Source organism: Pezoporus wallicus, unplaced genomic scaffold (genome assembly GCF_028554395.1).
Source record: "Pezoporus wallicus isolate ANWC-B61680 ecotype Strahan unplaced genomic scaffold, APGP_CSIRO_Pwel_v1 contig_7379, whole genome shotgun sequence".
NCBI classification, from domain to species: domain Eukaryota; kingdom Metazoa; phylum Chordata; class Aves; order Psittaciformes; family Psittacidae; genus Pezoporus; species Pezoporus wallicus.
Genome location: NW_026642884.1, coordinates 49,765 through 59,315, shown reverse-complemented (window position 1 = coordinate 59,315; position 9,551 = coordinate 49,765). Strand labels below are relative to the sequence as shown.

At 45.6% G+C, this 9,551-nt stretch overlaps 1 long non-coding RNA gene across 1 annotated transcript; it reads right to left on the bottom strand.

Moving 5' to 3' along the window:
• Nucleotides 1-472: 472 nt before the first annotated feature.
• LOC130611871 (uncharacterized) lies at nt 473-6,337 on the bottom strand. The gene is made up of 3 exons (XR_008975339.1): nt 6,309-6,337; nt 5,515-5,624; nt 473-707 (listed from the first exon to the last, which is right to left on the bottom strand). It is a non-coding gene; the product is annotated as an uncharacterized LOC130611871 (long non-coding RNA).
• Between the last annotated feature and the right edge of the window lie 3,214 nt (nt 6,338-9,551).

Here is a 9,551-nt window from a genome sequence, read left to right as displayed (position 1 = left end):
ATATGAAAGCATATATTTAGTAAGTGTGTCATGAAAAACATCTCAGGAATACCCAGAAATACCTCCTGTGGGATTTTTCTTTTCTGAAGGACAGGGGCAAAAGGAGTGTTCCTATAACATATATCACATACAAACCAAAAATAACCAATAGTTAAGATTCAGAGGATTATGTACATTGAGAAGTGAGGAAGGGAAGAGATAGCACAAACACATGAAATAGCCTCTTCTCCAATTAATGGCTTGCCTGACCTTAAATGGATCCCAAATATTTCCATTCAACCAGTTTGCGTTGATAACACTTCTACCTTTATAGAATCATAGAATAGATGATCTTAAGGTCTTTTCCAATGCTAACTAGTTCCAACCCCCCTGCCATGGGCAGGGACACCTCACACTAAACCATGTTACCCAAGGCTCTGTCCAACCTGGCCTTGAACACCGCCAGGGATGGAGCATTCACAACTAGGGATGAATTTTGCCCTCACCCATCTGCTCAGTTTCTGCCAACTTCCACAAATTTTCACTTTACCAATGGACTTGTTTCACAGCAGTTTCAAATCTGTCCAGAGGGAGCAAAAGAAAAATAATAATTTTGAGTGTGGAAACTTACCAGGCAAACCCTTGTAATTGTTTTCTCACTGCCAGGACTTACTGCACCTTTAGGGGACGCAAAAGCCGGTAAAAGCCTGGGTACAGTAGGACAAGAGCTGAAAGCATTAAAAAAAAAAAAAAAAAAAAATTAAATATTGTTGTATGCAACCAGAGAGCCACTTCTCTGATACAGTCAAAGTATTTTCACAAAGAGATGGAAGAGTGGAAAGGTTTATCCTTTTTAATACAGAGAAGCCAAACAAAAAAAGAGAAGAAAACTCCACAAAATAACATGTTCTGTCCTATTGAAATTAAATTAAATCCTGCTGTCCACACACAAGTTGTACTGGGGTTTAACTTAAGTGGATTTAAACCCAAATTTAGTTAGCGCTGCAAAGTCTCCTCAAGCCAAACAAATACAAATCCAACACAAATAAATAAGCAAAATTCAATGCTAATGTCATCAAATCCCTTTTATCTACCCCCCCCCCCCTTTTTTAATATATATATTTAAAACAAATTTAAACACCAGTGCATATTCCCTGTCTGACATATCCGCCCAAGTGTTTTGCTGAATTATTGCTTAGGCAGTTCTCCATCCTGGTACCAAGTCAGCTGGAGCTCAGGGAAGACAATCCCACTGCCCTCCTGAACAGTGTGGTGGTTTAAATACAGCCAGCAACCAAGTACCACGCACAGGAGGAGCTGTGCTTCAGTGCCAATCACTTCTGAAGCATCTTGAACCCCTTCATAGGCTGCCAGTATCTCTTTCTCAGTTGGGGTATAGCTGGCCTCAGATCCTTTGTATCCCCAACTCCAAAAGCCGAGGGGTCGACCTCGAGTCTCCCCTGGAGCTTTCTGCCAGAGGCTCCAGGTAGGACCGATCTCCCCAGCTGCAGTGTACAGTACATTTTTTACATCTGGCCCTGTCCGCACTGGACCAAGGGCTACTGCTTGAACCATCTCTCCTTTAATTCGCTCAAAGGCTGCTTGTTGCTCAGGGCCCCATTTGAAATCATTCTTATTCTAAGTCTGTAATCCAGGATGTCCAGAACCCCACAATACTTAAGAAAGAAATACAAGCTTTCCTATTAGTTGGTGGAGACATTGCTGTTATCTTGTTGATCACATCTGTGGGGATCTGTCTATGTCCATCTTGCCATTTTATGCCCCAAAATTGAATCTCCTGTGCAGGTCCCTTGACCTTACTCCATTTTATGGCAAAACTGGCTTTCAGCAAGATTTGGATTATTTTCCTCCCTTTCTCAAAGACTTCTTCCACTGTATCGCCCCACACGATAATGTAATCAATGTACTGCAGGTGTTCTGGAGCTTGCCCCTGTTCCAGTGCAGTCTGGATCAGTCCATGGCAAATGGTAGGGCTGTGTTTCCACCCCTGGGGCAGTCGGTTCCAAGTGAACTGGACACCCCTCCAAGTAAAAGCAAACTGTGGCCTGCACTCTGCTGCCAAAGGAATGGAGAAAAATGCATTGGCAATATCAATCGTGGCATACCACTTGGCTGCCTTTGACTCTAGTTCATACTGAAGTTCTAGCATGTCCGGTACGGCAGCACTCAATGGTGGTGTGACTTCATTCAGGCCACGATAGTCTACTGTTAGTCTTCACTCTCTGTTAGACCTTCACACTGGCCATATGGGGCTATTAAAGGGTGAGCGGGTCCTGCTGATCACCCCCTGACTCTCCAGTCTACAGGTCAGCTGATGGATGGGAATCAGGGAGACTCAGCTGGTACGATACTGCCGCCGGTGCACTGTTGTGGTCGAGACTGGCACTTGTTCTTTGACTTTCAGCAACCCCACAACGGAAAGATCCTCTGAGAGACCAGGCAAGGTGGACAGCTGCGCAATTTCCAAGGCAGTAATACCAAAAGCCCATCAGTACCCTTTTGAGTCCTTCAAGTAAACTCTCCCGAGACAATCTATGCCAATGACACAAGAAGCCTCTGGACCACTCACAATGGGGTGCTTTTGCCACTCCTTCCCAGTCTGGCTGATTTCAGTACAGTCAGCTGTTGCGATCCCCTGTTACTCCAGAAATACAAACAGGATTTGCCTCTTGATGGCATCAGGGTACACTGTGCACCGGTGTCTACTAGAGCTTTATACTCCTGTGGGACTGATGTGTCAGGCCATCTGAGCCACACAGTCCACTAAGCCTGGCTGTCCTTTTCCTCCACCTAGCTGGAGGCAGGGGCCCTTTAATAATGGCCATATGATTTTTCACTTACTTCTTGTACAAAGGGATTGTAATCCCTTTGCATAGGAGCTGGAGCAAAAAATCAGCTTTTCCACTCCATCTAGAAAAGTGCCCACCAGAGACTGGAACAGCACTCATCACAGGAATTAAAGTGGCTGCAGTGCCTGTTGCCAAAGTCTGAACAGCTACCATAGTTGTCGCTGGAGTTTGAGTGGCTGCAGTGTTTCTTATGGGGATAAAAGTAGCTGCGGTGCCTGTTGCTGGAGTCTGAGTAGCCACAGTACTGGTCATCAGAGTATGGGTAGCTACAGTGCTTGTTGTGAAGACTGAAGAGGCTGCAGTGCTTGTCGCCAGGGTTTGAGTAGCCACAGCATGTGCTGCAGGGGTTGAAGCAGCCAAATTCCTTGCCACTGGGGTTTGAGTAGCCACAGTGCCTGTCAGTAGAGTCTCGAGTCCTGCTCCTGCAAGTTGCAGTGTTTTTCATGAGGGTTGCAGTAGCCACAGGCAGCTATTTAACCCTGAGCAGGATCTGAACTATATTCAGCAACATGCTGGTTCCTAGCAAAAGAACCAGGCTGGTTTCAAGAGTTCAAAGAATATTCAAAATTTTTAAACTTCTCAGATACTACTGTAATTATCCTGGAGAAGAATGAGGATATTGGATGGAAAGTAGTGGTAGGAAGAGGTTTCTGTTACCAGCCGGTTCCCCAGAAAAGGCCAAAGGTGCAATTGTTCACAGTTGTCACCAGATGGCTCTCGAGGAACAACGGTGACGACAACACCGAGCACACAGACCAGATGAGTCTCATGACCTGCAAGTCTGATATCATAACCCAGCTCCCAAGTACAACAGAATGACAACCTTAGCCCAAGTCCCACAGATGAACATCACCACAGGGAACACATACCATAGAACTACAGAATGCTATGGGCTGGAAGGGACCTTAAAGACCATCTATTTCCAACCCCCCTGCTACTGGCAGAGACACCTTTCACTAGATCAGGTTGGTCAAAGACCCATTGAACCTGGCCTTGAACACTGCCAGAAATGGCAGACATGACGAGAACCGTAGCCACTGCACAGCAGCTGAGGATCTACCGGCAAATGCCAGTGAATTGACAGAAGCTTTCTCCTCTGTCTTTCCCAATGTGTAACGGCTCTTGCGATTAGAAGTTCATATAAAACACAAAGCAACAATTAAAATGCAAGAATAATCTAAACATAAAACTGACATTAACAGTGCCTGAACACTTCTGTATGTGGGGTCCAGCAATGAGAACAGAACCAGGTCGAAGCACATGAATCTGAGCTGTTCAGCACACACATGCAGGCAATGTACAAAATCTCCATACAGAGATGAGGGCTGCAAGGAAACACGTGTGCATGACACGCAGCTATGTGTACCACTGCTCTGAGCCGTAAGCCCAGCATCAATCAGAACATGCATGTCAGCCGGGATGAAGAAGCCACTGCAATATACCTGGTTTGCGGGTGAAAGTGGAGCAAAAAGTTCATTCCTCCTACATCTAGGTACCCCATAGTTTCTCACTGCAATTATGGTGGCATAAAGTCTTGCTTGACATGCTTGAAGGCACTTTCAGATTATAAAACCGTGTGAAAGCTTGGATAATGACGTGCTCAGTTAACATTGTGTATTAGAGCATAGGGAGACATCAGCAGAACTGTATACTAAAAGCTTCATGGAGTTTAATCCATGTCTTAAAAATAAATCAAAACCAACAAAACAAAAAGAGGCAAGAAACTCTACCCAAACAAATCAATTCTTCATGGTTTCTTCAAGCAAAGTTTTGGACATTTCGAGCATGCACTGCTTTAAACAAACATCCCCATTACTTAATGTCTCTGCAACATTTTCTCTTGAAAATTTAGTCACTGAAAAAGCTACCACATTTAAAAGCAGGTACATTACCTAAGCCTGTAATCCAGGGTATGCAAGCAGACATTTCAAATACATTACCACGTCTTCAGAACGAATGTTTTTCACCACTAAAGCTTGAAATTTTGCTTGCACATTATTCCCATTGCCTTGGAGATGTGTGTGCCAGGAGACTTCCCTTAGAAGGCAGAGGCTGCAGGGTTGCATGGATGTGCCAATTAGAATTTCAAGAGAAAATAACCAGATACAAAGTCTGTTTTCTGGCAGATGGGTTTATAAATCCAGCAGTGAATTTGCCATTAAAACAAAAAACAAAGGTCTGCACCAGTGTGTTAAGAGGCATGTAATCTTGAATTTATCCCTGAAAGTTACTAAAATAATACACGCATTATACATACATTATGTTTATATACATATAAACTAGGACCAAGCAGTAAACATGCACAGCAAGAGCATTAATCTACTATAGATGTAAAAGCTAATAAAAATGTATAGATTCCTTCTAAATTAGCCACTATCATGCAATGGCCTGCATTAACACGTATAGTAGTGGATAATTACAGTAGATAAGTAAAATTAACACAGAAATTCATGCACTTTTTTGAGACAGACACTGCATCAATATGCATCTTACAGCCTAGTTTTCAAAGGTACTGATCAACCACAAACCCTGTGAGGTCTAAAGGGCACGAACTGCTCACTATCAGTGAGTTTACCTCACTCAGCAAGGCTGCAACTTGGCTCAATGTACAGAAAATTAATATTTCTATGGGTTTGCCCCTCCAGTAAGCAGTCATTTGACTCACTTTATCAGGAAACAGGAGTGCTGTTGCATGACCAAGCCTGGTAGTGATTCAGTCAGCTAACATGTAGGACATCAAGGCACCTTACTTAGCAGGATTTTTCTTTGCCAATCCTAGAAGACAAAGTTTGGGAGACAGCAGAAGGGAAAGTTAAGGCATTTGATGAATCCACCAGAACAAGATCCACTGTGATAGGATATCCCTACAGTCTGCCATATTCAAGTGCCTGAGCAAAGGACAGTATTTATTCTTCCTACCAACTTCCAGATTCTAGCTGACACCTTGCTAACATTGCCCAGGGTACAGCGAGACCTACTGGTACGATGCGACAGATTTCACTCTTTCCACTTACGCTTCATTTACAAAGGTGATCTCAACTGTACGCATTTGGCATTATTTATTCAGACACAAGTTATGTGTACACATCTGTGATGCCATGCATAAGGGTGATCTGCTACCAGGCACCGTATTTCTGAGGTGGCCCATAGGGCCTAAAAATGCTACATTTCAGGCAAAGAATTACTTGCTGAGTCAATTAGCTTTCCTCCCCACAACGAAATCGAGTTTCCTCCCCAAGAACACGGTCACCTACGAGCACACACACATCGCACTGCGGGCGAGCAGCGGGTGAGCGCAAACCACCACTGCCACGACTGCTATGGGGAGGGGAGTTGCAACTTTATTAGCAACTTCCGTGGGGCATTCATGGGAGAGACTGCCGAGCCCCTACTCCCCTCCCAGGCCATGGTCACGACCCGCAACGCTTCAAACCGACACCCGCTCCGCGAAACCCCCACCTCCGAGACCCGACCGCGGCGCTCCTCCGCCCATCTCCCTCAGGCCCAGGACAAACCACCGCCCGCCCACCCGCAGCCACTCCGTCACGACGCGGCTCAGCCCGGCGCAAACCACGGCCTGGGCCAGCGGGACGGAAGCGGCGCTTACCCCGGCAGAGGCGGCACGCCCCGCGCCTGGGCGGCCCCACGAGAACGGCGGCAGACTGCACCCCGCGCCGCGCCACATGCCACGGCCAAGCCCCGCCCCAGACACGCCCCCTCCGTCGCTCATTGGTCCATGCTCACATATCCCCGCCCTAACGCTGAGGCCCCTCTCCCTCCCCTCTAGCCCCGCCCCTCCGAAGCGTTCCCGCAGCGCAGGCAGCTTTTCACCCCGGAAACACCGGTGGGGGTGGTGACGTTAAACGCGGAAGTGAGGTGGGGTTTGAACGGGGCCGAAGTGGTTCGAGGGTAATGGCAGTGGGATGCGGGCTGGGTGGGATGCAGCTGCCCTGTCTCCGCGGTGTCAAAGCCGGGCTCGTGTGGCGGCTGGTCTCGCCAGGTGGCACTGCGAGCTCAGCGCTGACCGTCCGTCACCAGCTGCCACCTGCCCGAGGCACGGTATGGGCCGCCCGTGCACCAGAGGGAGCGTCGCAGCCTTCGCCTGGCTCCGAGCGGCACCGCTGGCTGTGCTGCGCTGCGCTTTCTCTGCCCTTACATCAGGCCGCCAGTGGGCCCGGCTACTGTCACTGTGTATTTAGAGGTTTGCGACGAGTTCGGTCTGGGATATGAGTCTGAGCAGCTGTAGGCCGATGAGGTATATTCATTGTCCGTTGTCCATTATCTAGAATATTCATTGTCCTGAATGTTCACAACGCGGCCTCCAGCAGGCACCATCTCCTGCAAGTTGCGGTGTAGCAGTGGAGTGTTCCGGCAAAGCTCAATTTAAGACTAATGCGTTTCACCCATGTTGTCTGCAGTAAACCTAACAGGATGTCTTGGTATGAGTAGAGGAACAGTGGCTAAATTAGTTGGGTCCAAACTTCAATACTTGCCACCAAGGAGGAAAAATGCACAGGCTAACAGCTTCTTGCTACCCTGGACTGTGAAAAACACATATTCCACTGTAATCTAGGAATAACTTTTCTTGTGTAATCCTTAAAATATGCAAATCTCTGGTTTACTAGATGTAGTAAAGCATCTAGTGAAACAGTCCATTGGCAACAGCATTGTGTGAGTAGAGACTGCTGCTGAACTAAGTACTGAATCAAATAGTCGAAATCAGCTCCTTGTTGATTGTTTTGCTATTTCTAGTGCTGCTGCATCTACTAAAAGGTTGCACATCAGCAGCTCACAGCTGCTTGGGCAGACCCTAGCAGCAGTGGAGCTTTGAAGCTTTTATATACCACACTGTGTACCTCTATATACACTCGTATATATTCAAGCTGCATTCTGAAGTGTGGAGCCAGCCCCATGAAACAGCAGCAGGTGCAGGATTTCCTTTAAGCCATGGGTGCCCATTTTAGAACAAGCACGTTATCTCCTGAATGCAGCTCCTCTGGGTTATTTCCAGATCACCCAAAGAAGAGTCATCAAAAAAATCACTTCAGGATTTCAGGTGATAACTGCTAATCTGGCCATAGGTGAAGGTGATGCTGAAATCATTCACACATCCCAGTGTAATTTTAGAACACACAGACCTGCTTTTTAAATGAGCAATGAGGAGGAGGAGTTGATACACTGGTCCATCAGTTGATTAAAAGCAGACAAAATCCAGAGCTGACCAATACTCCACATTAAGGACTCAAAGCATGTCTGTATTGTATTATAATACATTAATATATTACCTGTAATAATGTATATTACATTAATAGAATACCTTAATATATTACATTAATAGAATATATGTAATATATTGTATTGATGTATCATTCCATCTTTCATGTAGGATAGTGACATTTACTGAAATATTCCCTCCTTTCCAGAGATGGAGGAAGGAAGAAGGAAACTCTGCAATTTAAGAGAATTAGAAGAGACAGTTAAAGGAGGGAGGAGAACTGTGCTGTAGAACGGATTATCTGGTAGGACCAAGCACAAAGATGGAGGAAATATTGTGAAGCTATTCAGTAAGGCAGGCGGCGGCCCTAGGATTGGCATAGCAGGGAACATGTGCATTTCTGGGAAAAACGGCCTCAGGAGATAAAAAAGAAAATGCTCATGGAGAAGTCTGGGTGTAGGATGGGAAGATACAGGCACTGAAAGAAATAAAGCTGTGATCAGGCAAACAGAATACGGGATGTCATGAATGTTCCCTCTCATTTCATTCCCTGTGATGCACAGGGAATGTCAGTCAGGCTGTTTCCTCTGAGAATCCCAGAGGACATAATTTTGAAGTGTTAAGAGTTCTCTGCACTTTTGCATACCTCGTGTGAAAAGCTGGGTGCTAAGTCATGCTTGCAATAGCAGAATTTTCACAGAATATAAATGAGGGCTAAGCCACCATTGAGCTTTCAGTTGGTTTGTATTTATGCCAGATTGTCAGGGGAGCAGAGGTTATGGGAAGTAATGAAATTCTATCAAGGGGGATTGGGCTGGAAGTTCAGGAAAGGGGATTTTAGGATATTAGTTTAAACAGAATGACTCCAATATTGTCAAGCTATGTCCCAGACATTAACCCATTCAGGGATTTTGCACTGACTGAGCTAGAGACCAAAAGGTAGGTCTGCATTTAAGAAATAATAAATTTCTGTTTCAAGAACAGACTGGGGTAGGGAATATTTGCTCTTCTGGACTATTCAAATAAAAGTAGCTAGTTGATGCAACGAAGAGAATAGCCACAGGTTTCCTGTCCATTATGTTCAAGAAAAGATGGAACTACATCTTTTAAAACATGGAAAGTTTAAACTCCCTGCCATGCACTGTAATCACCCTTTCATCCAGTGCCAAGAGAGGTTTCCAGTGTGTCTGGTAGAGCTGGCATCCTAGAAGTATCACCTCTCCAACTCTTCATGTGTTAGGTACAAGCTCCTATAAGAGTGCTTTAACTTGATGTAGGCCAGATTCACCTGTGGTATAATTCACGTCTACTTAAGCCAAGAAGCTATTTAGCCTGTTACCATTTTTCTCCATAACCATCCTTTCACAGAGGACGTGCCTCTGCCAACTCTGAGGCTGTGATTAGGGAAGAGTCTGTATGGAACTGTTGACAGTATGTTTGCAGAGTACTAAATACCAGTGAATGTGATCTGTAAATATTTACACTTG